Source organism: Sapajus apella, unplaced genomic scaffold (genome assembly GCF_009761245.1).
Source record: "Sapajus apella isolate SASKATOON/1434 unplaced genomic scaffold, GSC_monkey_1.0 scaffold13, whole genome shotgun sequence".
In the NCBI taxonomy this organism is placed as follows: Eukaryota; Metazoa; Chordata; class Mammalia; order Primates; family Cebidae; genus Sapajus; species Sapajus apella.
The window spans coordinates 32,494,450-32,509,330 of NW_022436953.1; the positions used below are offsets into that span (position 1 = coordinate 32,494,450).

The following is a 14,881-nucleotide window of genomic DNA, read 5'->3' on the forward strand; positions in this document are numbered from 1 at the left end:
AGGGGTGCCCCAGTAAGGAGGAAGTCCTAGTTCCGGTGCTGGGGGAGGAATGTCCTGAGAGTGGGCCTGAGATGGGGATTTATGAGCCAAGCTGTGGGCAGCAGGCTTGCAGAGCCCCCGGTGAGTGGGCCAAAATGACAAATGGATTCTGTGCAACTTTTTATTGTCCAGCCTCGCGCTGTATTTCTTTGCACACCGCTGTGTTTGCCAGGGTTTTGATTGTATTAGTTACTTGTGAGATGGAGAAACCTTTCAGTCTCCCAAAATAAATATGGATCTGCTTTCAATACGTTTTAGCTGTTAAACTTCAGCAGCTAGCAAATAAGCGGAAAGCTTTTGTTCTCATTCCACCACAGGTTTGTAGAGTTTGCATCCCAGATAAAACGCATATGGAGCCACCAGACTGTGGGTGGGATACCAGGCCCTTCGCATGATGGGAACCCCGCATACAAGACATACATGCTTCCGTGATGGACACCCCCTATACCAGATGCAGGCACGTGCTTCCCGTGATGGGAAACATCTTGGAATATGCCAGGAGTTAAGCAGTGAGCGTCTTAGTGGTCAGAACACTGATGGAACCCAAAGTAGTTACTTTAAGCCAGCACCAAGGTTCTGGGTTGTGTGTTTTGTTTAACATGGCCATATTCCCCTGGCTATCAGTTTTTTATAGTGAGGTGGAGACCTTCCCAGGGATATTCGGGGATTAGAAGAGGGCTTAGCATATTATACTAAGGGCAGAGCTCTGAGAAGCTTAATGGGGGCCCTAGATCCCACTAGAGCTGGGACTAGGTTTACCTGTGCAGGCCTAGAGCCCCCACTTTAAAGTGGTGTCTGGGCTGGCAGCATCACCTGGGCCCACCCCCTCCTGCTGCATGGGAATCTGCATCTCACAAACTCCCAGCGCTGGCCGCTGTGAGGGAATGGCGCCGTCCCGCAGTGCCTTCTCCCCAGCGCTGGCTGCTGCTCTGCCTTGGGTCTGAGTCTGGCTGTCCTCCTCTCAGGTCGAGGAGTTAAAGCTGCCTGGCCCAGGACTCAGTGCTAGGTGTGTGGCTGGCCAAGATAGGCCAGTGAATTCAATTTGCTAAGTGTCTGCTCTGCAGATGTGGGATGCTGGAGATGGGGGACACAGAAAGCAGCAGACCCTGATTCTGCCCTGGCGTGGGGTGGAGCGGGCAGCAAGAGTCTGCAGCCTTCCCTGCTTTCACTGGCCTGAGCCGCCATTCCCCTAGCAACCATGGTTTCACCTGTTTACCGACCGCCTGTAGTATTGCTTACTTCTTGTTTTCTTTATATCAGCTCAGTTTTAAACACCTGCTTTAGCTTCTTCCTAAGGAATTACAGCGAGAACGAGTGTTTGCTGTGCTCATTTTACTTACACTGTTGCATGTTAATTTAAATCCATAGTTAATAAACTAGTATCTCAACTAATCTCACTACCGGAGGCGTGTTCAATACCCTAGAGTCAGAGCACTTCTCTGTGACTCCACCCCAGGGCTGTGGAAGGGTCATTGTCATGCCTTTGAGCTTCAGGTCTGTCATTGTCAGAGAAATGGGCTGTGCCTCATTTGCAGGGCTCCTGTAAGGATTAGAGAAGACGGAAGTGAGCGCCTGGCGTGAAGGAAATACCGTCAGTGTTGGTAAACGGCTCCCACTGTTCATTGGTTCTGAGTTGAGTTGTGGCTTATCGATGCATAAAACAGTTGTTGAGTTCTAGTCTGTGCCGTTCAGTGCCTTGACTATGCGTAGATTTGATAAGGTTTATAATAAGCGTTGGTGAGGATGTGGAAAAATTGGAACCCTGTATGTTGCTGGTGGGAATGTGAAACGGAGCAGCGGCTGTGGAACTTCTGGAGGTTCCTTAAAACATTAAGCATGGAATTACCAGCAATTCTCCCCATAAGGACATAACCCCCAGAATTGAAAGCAGGATCTCAAACAGATATTTGCACACCAGTGTGCATAGCAGCCTTATTCACAGTGGCCAAAAGTAGGAAGCACACAAACGTCTGTCTGTGAGTGAACAGGTACAAGAGACGTGGCCTATCCTTGCAGTGGAATGTTATTCAACCTTAAGGACGGGAATTCTGGCACATGCCGCAGCGTGGAGGAACTTTAAAGATGTTAAGGCTGAGTGATACAGGCCAGTCACAGAAGGAAAGTACTGTATGAGTCACGGATGTTTGGGCATCTTTTCTTCCGTGCGGACGGATGCGTCCCAGCTCCATGGCTGTGCCCTAGTTACAGGCTGTGCATGGTGAGTCCTGCGGAGAGTCATAGAATTGGAGAAACTGGCAGTATCTTTTCTCTAAAAAATGTTTAGAAGTGGGGGAGGTCTCTAAAAAAAAATGTTTAGAAACAGAGACTTTATGTTAGTTTGCTTGCTAATAGGTTAGGTTTCTAAGAGTTTAAAGAAGTAGTTAATTATCAAAGCTTTTTTATTCTTGACACCCAGGAGTTTTCCTCTAATTCATGCTATCTTTGAAATGAATACTGCAGATCTATGAGATTTTCATCTGTGAATGTTGTTTGAAGAATTCATTCCACTGTAATTTAGATAAAATGTACCTGCTGAATTTTGTAATAACATCCAAAAAGTTTTATATTTTTGTTTGTTTGAAATATACAGTAGAGGTTTTCCTCATGGTAGTTAGAATGTATCCATATGAGAGAGATACAGTTATATCAGTCCATTATTCGAACAGAGATTGGATATTGTTTATATGTAATTTTGTAATAATTCCTATTTCCAAGGAAGAACAATGCGAATACTTTGTCATTGTGCCATTTGTTTTCATTGTGGTCTTTGTTTTTATTGAAACATAGATTGCATGTATAAATGTGGATTTTATGTATCTCTTTCCCATATGTACATATTACAAGTATTTCAAATCAAATAACTTGGCCAAAGTGATTTTTCTACGCTAAACATTACATTTCCACTTAAACCACTAACATTTCTCCTAGTTCAGTCTGATTCCTTATTTTTTTGCATACAGTGAGTGCTGTGGTCTGAATGTTTGTGTCCCCACAAAATTCACTTGGAAACCTCCTAAGTTGTCGGCATGAAGAGTTGGGGCCTCTGGGGGGAGATGATGGTATGAAAGAGACTCCAAAGAGGTGTAGCCCTCCACGATTGAGGATGCAGCAGGAAGCTGCCATCTGCAAGCAAGTGAGCCCTCCCCAGGCACCGACTCCGCTGGCGCCTTGAGCTTAGACTTCCCGGCCTCCAGAACTGTGAGAAATAAATGTCTGCCGTATGAGCCACCTAGTCTATGGGATTCTGTTATGGCAGCCCAGATGGACCAAGGCAGTGGGCCTGTCCCACCCAGAGATGGCCTAGCCCTTCTTGCTGTCAGCATCAGGACTGATAGGAGCTGGGCACACGCAGAATTTCCTGAAGCCACATCAGATACCTGGGGGTCATTGGACTCTATTTAACCAGGACCCAGCAGACAGCCAGGACCTGAGAGAAAGGGTTGAGGTCTGCCCCTTATGCTCCTGCAGTGGCCAGGGGCAGGAAAGAGGGCACAGTTGAAGGGTTCGAGAGACTTGTGCCAGCCAGCAGCATGTCCACCAGCGGGCACAGTGCGGCCTGGCGTCTCATCTGAGAGGACATGTGTGCAGGTCAGGTGGGGCCCACAGCTGTTTCTTCTCCACTCGCCACGGCCCTGTCAGGAGCAGTAGCTGCAGTGTGGGAGCCCAAAGCCCAGCCAGAAGGTGGCGAGCACAGGGCAGAGTGTGGCTTTGGGGATTCCATCTGTGGTGGTCCCAGATTCGGGGGATTTCTGCGAGGCCCTGTTGAAGGACAGTGGTTCTTAGATAAAGTGCAGAGTCCCTGGGTGGGGGTCCTGTCTCATGACCTAACAGCATGTGTTTCAGTTGGCTCTTTAATGGGAAAGTTGGTGCATTAGTGAAAGCTCCAGCCCTCTAGATACAGAGTGTATCGCGGATATTTATCCCGCCCTGGCTGAGCGCGGGGCAGTTTCTGCCTGCAGATTCTGGCTCTGGCTCTGAGTTGTGGACCTTTGAATGTGGCCATGCCAGAGTTTGAGGCCTTAATGTCTTGAGGCATCCCGAACGTGGCATGACACCCAGGGAAGAGTGCCAGCACGGTGCGCATCGGGCGGGCATATAGACCGCACAAGCAGGTGCACTTGGCAGGAGTCGCTAGCTGTATTGGTGAGACACCCTCTAATACTCAGAGGTACAGTCTTGAAATTCACATTTGAATGTCTCTACCTACTACCAAGAAATCCACAGCCAGGGAAGCGAGCAAAACAGTCTTTCCGTGAAGGGTCTGTTTTATTTTTTATTTTATTTTATTGTAATTAATGAGACAGTGATCATCTAGGGGACAGGATCTAAATGCAGCCTTTGAACTTGAACTCTGTGGTGTCTGCGGGTTTGGGTGTGAGCAGCCTCACTCTGTGCTGGTTCCCAGCTTAAACGTCCAAGGAAGAGCTCATGACAGTTTTTATATTAGTTCCTTAAATATTTTATTGTGAGTTCGTCTTTTCCCAGCCCCTCTTGCTATTTTTATTGCTCCATTTGAAGTTCCAGCCAATAGCCCAGGCCCTTTCTGTCTTTGATGTCTGCATGGTGGGCGAGATCTCATCACGACCCACATCAGCTTCACCGTTAGAAACGTGTTGCCATAGAGGAGCCCATTCATAATTGAAATTACCAAATAGGGAATTCTTTCTAGAGGCTGTGGCTGCCTTGGTGAAATGTGTGGCTGAGCAGAGCTAGGAAGAGTTGGTGGGTGGGGGGCGCACGGATCTCACAGTGGGGTGAGGTGAAGGGATGCATGTGTGTCCCTCTTCTTACCCACGTGGTGCTTCCAGAAAGCAGAGCTGTGTGATGAACAGGTGAGATGCTGGCTGGACCCAGGTGAGCTACTGTAGAGGCGGAATCCAAATCACGTAGCATGTTGCCCCCCCTTTCCCAATACTGTAAAGAGTTCTTCTTAAATGTGAATCTGCTACTTCACACTTTTATCAGGTTAATTTTAATAAAAAGCTGAATCAATACAGAGGCGCTTGGGAAAACAGCTCCCCACCATCAATGACATTTTACAGATTCAAACCCAGTGTGTTTTGCTTCTGATGAGATGGAAGGAGTGGTGTTCTTGGCACCTGCTTGTCTCCTTCCCTTTGGAAACTCAGCCAGGTTTTTACCGTGAGCTTATGGGTCGCTAATGTTATATGCCTTCATAGCAGCAATGGAAATCTGCCATCAGTGAAAGTGGAGACCTTTGGAATTTATGCAGCATCAAAATGCAAATACCAACTCATAGAATTGAGTTGGTTTGGGGTTAGCAAGGTAGGCAGTTCTACCCCGAGTGGGGTTGGTGGTGGGCTCCAAACTGTTGTCTGTCCGGCTGTCAGCTGTCTGCACATCCCTCCCTCCCACTGCAGCTCTCCAGGTCAGGCTGGCTGTGTGAGCGCAGAGGGGAGCAGTGTTAGGGATGCATTCGGATGGGAGGCGAGCTCAGAGCTGGAGCTCAGCCTGGGGTTTCTGGTGCTCTGCTCGTGGCTCCTGGACACTGAGGGGCGGTCTTCCGAATGGACCTCAGAGGCCTGTGGTCAGCTTTGGCCAGAGGCATAGCCGCCCTTAGCTCATTTCTGGTAATGGGGTGGGTGGGTGTTGGGAGCAAGCGTGCAGCCCAGCACGGGCTTCCCAGTGCACATCACGAATCTCTCTCGGTCCCCTCCCTGCCCCACCTCACCTCTGCTCCATGGCCTCCCTGCACTGTCCCCTTCCCGTGCCCTCAGTTGCTGCATGACTGACATGTGCTTGGGGCTCATTTGATGGCTCTGGCAACTTTCTCTACCTCAGTTTACCTTTGGCTGCCAGTGCTGGATCACCAGTCTGCTTGCTGTTCATGGGAGGACAGGTGTCGGGCCTCACACATGGGCAGGCACCCGGGCTGAGGCTCACCCGTCTCATGAGGCTGTGTGTCACCCTGGGCTTCCTGGCGGTGGGGTGGCCACGAGCAGGAGTGCTCTCCTCTGTCCATTTCCTGCTGCAGCGGAGGAAGAAGTCCAGGGCCCTGTGTGCTCAGGGTGGCCTGAGGCCAAGACCAGTTCCATGTCTCCAAACCCCGAACTCTGCCTCACTGTGACCCCACGGGAAAGCGTATTCCCAAATTTAACTGCGGCGCTGCAGCCGTGGACTGTGATTGAATGAATGGGCATTTTCCTTTGGGTTTCCCACAAACGTCTTCCTCCAGCTCCCTAACATGATGGATCGTATCTTCGTCTCCTGCAGGGAGAATACCGAATGCTTCAGGCCCAATGCCTTGGGCCTGCCTGCCTTATTCGGAGGTATTTCTCACCTCTGTGGGCTCACAGCAGCAGGCATCCCTGGGGAGGGAGCGCTGTCTCCATCATCCTGTGCGAGGGCCTGGGATGGCCGCACTGGGCACCACCTTGTATGGGCTCCACAGCAGGAAGCATGTTGCAGTGTGTCTGGCATTGGCGTCCTGGCTGGACACTGTTTATAATGATAGAAAACAAATTTTTCTGCCCTGTGAAACTTACCACCTTCCCTCAGCAGCATTTCCCTTGGTTTACTGCCTTAATTGACAAAGTATGTGAAAAAATTGTATAAATCTTAAAGTAGCAAACATAGATGGGAAAATTCTAAATGATGTACACACACACACACACACACACACACACAGTTGACTCTTGGACAACACAGGTCTAGATTGTGTGGATTCACTTACACTTAAATGTTCTACTTCAGCCACTGCAGAGACAGCAGGACCTCTTCTCCCCACTCCTCCCCTCCCTCCCCTCCTCTTCCTCCTCCCCTCCTGCAACCTACTCACCACGGAGATGATGAAGACCTTCACAATGACCCACTTCCACTTAATAGTAGATTTTCACTTCCTTAGGATTGTCTTAATGACATTATTCTAGCTTATTTTATTGTAAAAATATAGTATGTAACATACATAACATACAAAATATGTGTTAGTTGAATGTTTTTGTTATCATTAAGACTTCAACAGTAGGCTGTTAGCAGTTAAGTTTTTGGGGAGTCAAAAGTTGATGTGGATTTTTGACTGCATGGAGCGTCGATACCCCAGTCCCTGCACTGTCCGAGCGTCAGCTGTATACATACATATCTTGCAGTTTGTATTACCGTAGCTCTGTGCATGGGGCGTGTCTCTGCAGAGAGAGGCACTGCCCTGACTCTTTTGGGCCTGGTGGTGATTGTCTGGGGCGTTCCTCCTGGATCCCTGACTCCAGACAGGTCACTTCAAGAATCAAAGAACCTGGACTATGATGTCATTTTTCGGTAAGCCCTGACTATAAATTACGTTTTAACTGTTATAATTAAGACTCGGAGACTACTAAGCTGTCTTTAAGGGGAAAGACCTGTCCCTTTCTCCAAAGAAATAGTGAATTGTTAGAGTATATGGTTTTTGAAGAATTTACTCTAGGATAAAAGACTGGTGTTTTATTCTTGCATTTATTAGTATTTAATCAAATGGAAAGTGCACTTTCGGCCTGGAATCTTGGCTTCAGCTGCAGGATTAGACTGAATTATTATCTAAAGAGTAAAAGGTATAGAACTGTATGTTCAGGTTATCAAGCCACTGATAGGTTTTGGGTATAATGTAACTAATTTAGAACAAAAAATTTCCTGCCTGGCGGGCTGGAGCATTGGGTTGATCATTTGGGAGCGCAGACACTTCCTCTGCTGTGTGTCCTCGCCGTGAGATGGAGCCCGTCCCTCCAGGAGCACAGACCTTTACGGAGCTGGGTGCTATCAAGGCTCACTCGTCCACAACCAACAGAGTGTGTCTGGAACACCAGGCTCTCCCTTTCGGGACACCAAGTCTTCAGTTGTCCCACGCGTCTCACCCAAGAATCCTTCCCTACAGAAACGTTGTGAAATTTAGTCTTTGCTAAGGGTAAAGAGGGCCTCGATCTCTCAGCCCTCAGGGGTGTGTGGGGCTAATGCTCGTGGGTATTGACTGGTGACCCCCATGTCAGCGGCTTGTGGGTGCTGACTGGTGGCCCCACTGCATGGACATTCACTGGTGGCTGGTGGTGTTGCTTTGCATTAGAGGATAGCCATCCTCTCTACACCAGGACTTAGAAAATTCTAGTCAGGCACAGTGACTCACACCTGCATTCTCAGTGCTGTGGGAGGATCGTGTAAGGCCAGAAGTTTGAGATTATCCTGGGTAACATAGCAAGACCCTGTCTCTACCAAAAAGAAAAAGAATAAAGAAAATTCCAGAAAACACTTGTGGCAGCATCTTTGTTGAGGTTGTAGTGCCACAGACGGTGGGACAAGCATCTGGTTTATCTGTGTGATCTCATGATATGTTCATCAGTGGGCAGAAAAGGATCGGATTGGACAAAACAGCTGCTCTCATGATCCTTTAGATCGAGATGGCAAACGTGGCCTGAAATGGGCCAGTCGTATTTCTGGCTCTGTGGGATACGACCTCTGTCACAGCTCCCGGACTTTGCTGTTAGAGCATGAGAGCTGCTGCAGACAGGACTTGGAGGACGAGCAGGGTTGCCTTCCCACGACATTCGCCGAGGTCACCGAAGCTGGCGTGTCCTAGCATATGCACCTGTCCTGAAGCATCTTCTTGTCTACCCTTTAAAGATATGGGAGCCGTTCTAAGTCCCCTGGCTGCACAGAGCCCCTGGGGCTGTACAGACCCCCTACGGCCTGGGTGCAGAGGTCCTAGGATGTGGGTGCAGAGCCCCTTGGATGTGCATACAGAGCCCCTGTGGTGCACATGCAGAGCCCCTGTGGTGCACATGCAGAGCCCCTAGGATGCGGGTGCAGAGCCCTAATGGTGCACGTGCAGAGCCCCTGTGGTGCACCTGCAGAGCCCCTACGCTGTGGGTGCAGAGCCCCTATGGTACACGTGCAGAGCCCCTGGGATGCAGGTGCAGAGTCCCTACTGCACAGCGCATAGGCTTGCCCCGCCACCCGCTATCCCGGATCCCTGTCAGATACCCAGGTGCCCGGCCCGACTGGGCATGGCCCTCCTGGAAGCAGTTTCAGGCCAGTTCTGATCTCGGGCGGGGTGGAGAGTGGGTGTCTGGGCCGCTCAGAGCTCAGGGCTTGCAGATCATCAGAGTGACCTTGCCAGCTCCAAGTGCCCTTCTTGTCTCAGTTTCCTCATTTGGGAAGTGAGGAGGCCACATCAGGCTAGACACAGTGAGGGGATTTCAGTCCATGGTTCCCCCATTGCCTGGGGTGCAGTCAGGGAGGCCCCTGCCCAGCCTCTTGGTGGGAGTCACTGGCCTCACAGCGTCACTGCAACTCAGAGACCTGCAATGTGAAGATTATTCCTGACCACTGGATGGAAGGGACTTTCAGTGACCTCATGTCAGAAAGGGAAGTCACCAGCTGGTAGCCCCAGAGAGGGAGCCTCCGGCAGGCGAGCTTACAGCAGGGCCGGATTCAAACCGCATCCATGAGCAGCTGCTCCGGCGCCCATGTCCCCCGCGTCCCCCGCGTCCCGCAGTGCTCTCTATCTGTAGGATCTCGGCACACAAGGGCTCACTTGTTGAACCTGGAGACACGCATTATGGTAGATCCCAGTGCTGATGGATGATATCATCAAGTGGGTAACATGACACAAAAACCACACATTCTGAATGTCCAAATTCTACCCCGGCACAGGTGGAAAATGTTACTAACCATGGCTTTCTTCCCATGGCTTCATTGCAAACAAGCACTCAGTACTTTGCTAGTACGAGGTCCTTCCTGGGCAGGGAGGGGTGGATGAGGAGAAAGAGGAGTCCCCTCAGCCCCAGATGGGGCTGTCCAGGCCGCTCGTCAGTGGCCACAGAGAGCCCCCGGCACCGGCTTGGGGCAGGAATTGGTGGCTTTGGCCGTCATGCTTAATTGAGAAAGTTGATGCTTCCGTCAGATCTTCTCGTGTTCGCACATGTTACTTATTCTCTAAGAAGTCAGTGAAACTTCACCCAACTTTAGCGGCTATAAAGAATGAGGTTATTTTCTGCCATGACATATTTAAGCTGAAGCTTCCCAAGCCGTAACAGCTTTAAGAAGTGACATTTCATTTTGAACACCAGCCTGCCACCTCTTTACTCCTCATGACAGACTGTCACTGTGCAGCGCAGCAGTTAGTGGGTTCCTGAAGTGCCAGAAAATTCCAGGTTGTGAGGTGTGTGCTGCTGGCAGGGTGAGACGCACGACCCCGCGGGGCCTTGGCAGGTGCAGGCGGGAGACCCAGGCCAGAGCCCTGAGGGGTGAGCGCTGTCCTGGCCAGGCCACACAGCCAGGGCAGCTACTGTCCCTTCTGCAAGGTGGTTGGCATTATCACGGATGTTAGTGTGGGAAGCTCTAGCAGAGCTCATTAAAAATGAGAGAAAACAGGATGTTTTCTCTTTGTCTTTTCATAGCAAAGTAATGGAATCATGCTTGATGAAAGCGGAAGTGTGGCGTGATTAAACAGGGCACGGGACTGCTGAGGTCTGGGGCGTCTTGGGCCTGGGGTCAGCTTGAAGGGATTCATAGGCGGGTCTTGAAGCCCACGCTGCCGGGAGGGCTGGGCTGCTGTGGTGGATGGCACAGCTCCCCATTCACACAAGACTTGGGGTTCCCCCACCCGGGAATCCGTCTCACTTTCACAGGATTTGGGGACTATGAAAGCTCTTCTAATGCATTCCCATTGTCTAGAGTCTGGGGAGCACTGATTTTAAAGGAACAGCCACAGTCCTGCCAGCTCTGTAGAGGAAGCAGAAGTGGCCTCATGTTGTGAGCAGAGGGTTCCATGATGTTTCAGATCAGGCAGGATCCTGGCTGGATTTGCTGGATTCAAGAGATTGTGTCTGTCCACAACAATCTTGTCAGAAGCCAGGGGTCCTGGAGTTAGGGTCAGGTTCCCATGGTGGGTTTTATCATCCTCCAAGAGACAGGTGGGGTCCCAGTCTCTTGGAAGTGCCCACTCACTGCCAGGTGCCTTGCAGGTAGCGGAAGTGTCTCTTGATGGCCAGGTGTCCATTGTGACCTGTGTTGAAGACAAGGCCGTGTGAGAAGGTGCACTGGTACCTGCTGTGTCCTCAGGACCTGGGAGTGTCATGAAGGCAGAGCAGCCAGTGACCTTGTGAAACCGAGTGGCTGCCCTCGCCACCTCCTGGCTCCGGCACAGGGAAGTTCCAGGGTTCCAAGGCATCAGCTGGCTGCACTACCTCCCACCCTCAAGGTCGACTGACATCTGTGGCATGCTCAGGTCCCTCAGCCTTGCTGTCCTTTGGCTCTTAGACCCCAAACAGCAGCCTCGAGGTGGTCCTGCAGATGCACCTGCTCCCTGGCACAGGCTGGCCCTGGCCTCACCTCCAGGGCTGACTGCAGCTCTGGCTGGTGTTTAGAGCGGCTGTTCAGATTCTGCCTCTTACTCACCAGCCAGAGATCCCGGTGATTTTGATTGGGGGATTATGGGGAGAAGAGAGTGCATTCTGCCAAATTGAGGATTCTTTGCTTCATTTCAAAATTGTGCTCAAACGTCTTGTCTATAGATGCCAGGTTGTTTTGTCCTCTGCATTGTAAGATTCTTACTGGAGGTCTGGGTTTCATTCATTTTGTAACCTGATTTCCTCTTACGTATGAGTCGGGAATTTTGGCTGACAGAGTGGCACATTTTTTGTTAATGATAGCTGCTTCTTCGCTAGGTACTCAAACTTCCTACTTGAGGGAATTTCCAAAAAATGAGCGAAGCTAAGACAGTGTCTCAGAGCAGTGCTTTTCTTGCCTTTCTTTAACAGTAACTCCGAGCAGGGAAAAATGAGCTGCAGCTCCCGGGAATCTGGTTTGAAACTGCTCACAGCAAGTCTCCTGTTTTACCTTAAAAATTTTGTAATTTTCAGGCAGGCATGGTGGCTCACGCCTGTAATCCCAGCACTTTGGGAAGCTGAGATGGGTGGATCGCTTGAGCCCCGGAGTTTCGGACCAGCCTGGACAACGTGGTAAAACCTATCTCTACCAAAAAAAATACAAAAAATTAGATGGGTGTGGTGGTACATGCCTGCGGTCACCAGAGGATTGTTTGAACCCAGGAGGCAGAGGTTGTAGTGAGCCGAGATTATGCCACTGCGCCTCAGCCTGAGTGACAGAGCGAGACCTTGTCTCCAAAAACAAAAACTTGTAATTTTTCATTTTATCTGTATTTTGGCATGAAAGTGTTTTCCTCCATGCAGTTAGCTAGAGGATGCACAGTGTTTCGCCTGTCACCGTGTCTCCGTGCTCTGCCATGCACCGTTCCTGTACACCTGTGTGTACTCAGGTTCACACCCCCCCCGACACTGGGACATTCATGTCATAGAACCTCTTTGTTTAGATTCTTCTTTAGCCTGCAGGGACACGGCAAGTAGGAAAGCCTTTTATGAAACCTTTTAAAGAAATAGGTAATAGTTACTAAGAAGCTTCCAAAGAGACTTTTGTAGGCTCGTCTTTACAGCGTTCTGGCATCACAAACCAATTTCAGTTAGAGCCACAGTTAGTTTAGCCAAACTGTCGGGATGGGCATGGGAGTGGTAGTTATACTCTGGAAACATTTCTCCAAAGTGCTTGAAGTTCCAGGGGCTTTTTGGAGCAATCTGTTAAAACTGTGCATTTACGTTTTCTGCCCCTTTCTCTAGGTATGATCTGTTTCTGTTACCCACACACAGTAGTGTGTGTTTTAACCTCTTGCAGAGTGATTTCTTGCTTGACTGCACAGATTCAAAGCAGTGCCTGAGCTTCAGAGCAGAGCAGCGTTTGCCGTCCTGTGTTATTCATACTTAGTTCCACATGCGTACCAACAGGAAGAGTTCAGAAAAGAAAACCAGATTTTATGTTAAGCATGATTTTTAAATGTAGACAAGTGCCAGTTTATATCTCGAAGTGGGTGATTTAAAGACCAGTGAACAGATGTCCTTAGACGTCCGTCTGCTTCCGGGATCTGATGCGTCGGCATCTTCACGTCGGTTTTATCGTGTGCTGCACGTCGCGTGTTATTTGGATGACTATGTTGAGCCCTTTAATACGACGCGTGCCTGGGGTGCTTCTGGAACCTTGCTGCCAGGGCTCATTCTTCGTCCGTCCCTAACTCCCCAGGGCTCTTGTTGTTAGAGTATTCTTTACAACCAAAGCATCATTAATCAGAAAGGTGCTCCGCCGTGCCCGATGATGGTAATAAAATCCGGCACACCTCCTGTTCAGGACCCAGATCCTGGAAGTCCTTGTGTAAGCCAAGACATGAGCAGTGTTTGTGGAAAGTGGCTTCAGATGGAAACCTTCTTTTCATTTGCAAGCCTGGCTATGTCACTCTAATTCAGAATCTCCCCTCGGTGACTGCACGCGTGTCGCTGGGTTCACAGAAGTTGAGCCACAAACAAGGTTGTTTCCCTTTTTTTCTCCAGGGCTCCTGTGTGGGGTGGAGCCCTGGTTGGAGGCTTTGGGGGTGGTGTTTGGGGACGCTGTTTGGAGCCCTTCTCAGTTGGACATCCCAGGTGGCAGCTCCAGTTTTGTTTGGTGAAACCATGTCAACGCAATGGAACTCTTTTTGGTTGTGGGAGCAGAATGAACTGAGCCGCACTTGACTGTCTTGTGTTGGATGTGACCCAGCTGAATTCACTGGGGAGACCCCTGCTTGCAGCGGGGGCCACGGATGGGGTCTCTTAGCCCTGGCCCTTTATCCTCAGTGAGCGTCAGCCATACCACCACCTCCTCCCACCCTCCCGCGGCCCGGTTTATTATTAGGTGATTGGGATGAAGAATTTTCAGTCTTCTAGGGTTTTGACACATGCTTTAAAAAAAATAAAATAAAATACTCTCTTGTGCCTGATTTTGAGGTGGTGTGATCGTGAGTCTGAGGACGAGAGGGGCTTCCTCAATGCTTTTCTTTATCCTTTGTTCAGAGGGGAGATTGCAAAGCTAGTTTTCATCTTGTGATGTCTTTGTGAGTTGCGAGGCAGTCAGAGACTCTCCTCTTCCTCCCACAGGTTGGTCTTCTTCTGCCAACTAATCTCCCACTTCACACAGACCTGAAGCCCAGGCCACAGGGCACCTGGTCTACCTCGTTTGTAAACTGCTTACTCGGAGCCAGGTGAATTCTGCCTTTTATCCTGTTTATTGTTATGTTTTTGAGATGTGGTCTCGCTGTTGTCCAGGCTGGTCCAGAACTCCAGGACTCGGCGATTCTCCAACTCTGCCTCCGGTTAGGTGCACGCCGCTCCACCTGGTTGTCTGTTTCGGTGCATTTTCATTGCACAGGATACCGGCAGAGGAAATGGTTAAGAGGGAAAGACAGAGCTGCAAAGATGGTTCTGGACGGACAGTTTTTAGACACGTGCAGCAGGGCTGGAAAATGACTACCAGTAGGGGAGAAAGAAGACAGCTTCTGTCTCTGGGTCTCTTCCTTTTAATATGGTGGGAACTGGCCTCTAGCGCCAACCGCTTAATTCAGAACATTGTTATTTAAATGCTATTCATGTTAAAAGGGAGATGAAACGAAATTCACTTCATTTTTCCAGAGGTCTCCAAATAGCCATGAGAAATCAATTTTTTTCTGCCACCAATTAATGTCAGCCACTACTGTGGTTTAGGTGGATACCGTGACGGCTCAGGGAGTGCTGCCAGGCTGTGGAGCCGAGGGCTGTGCTTTGTGGGGGTAGGAAGGGGGGTCATTCGGAAGCCCCACTGTCGAATGGCGTGGGTGTCCTAAACGTGGGCTGTGGTGTCATCCCCATGCAAGCCAGAGGTGGACGGCGCTGAGTCCACTGGATGCCTGCTTGTCTGGTTGCCCCTTAGATTGTGGTACCGTCAGCGACACGGCTGTCCTATCATGTGCACGTGCCCTGTTACTGCTCTTGGAGCTCCTTAGGAC

The 14,881-nt window shown here is 49.9% G+C and overlaps 1 protein-coding gene across 2 annotated transcripts in view; it reads left to right on the plus strand.

Moving 5' to 3' along the window:
* Positions 1 to 14,881, plus strand: part of MGMT (O-6-methylguanine-DNA methyltransferase) — a 278,524-nt gene that overhangs the window by 44,181 nt on the left and 219,462 nt on the right. The window contains exon 1 of one of the 2 annotated variants that reach the window (XM_032282009.1): positions 12,771 to 12,776. The exons of the other annotated variant lie outside the window; for it this stretch is intronic. The gene's annotated coding sequence lies outside the window, so the exon portion shown is untranslated. Of the gene's footprint in view, positions 1 to 12,770; positions 12,777 to 14,881 lie in introns of those variants that run through there. 2 annotated transcript variants of the gene reach the window in all.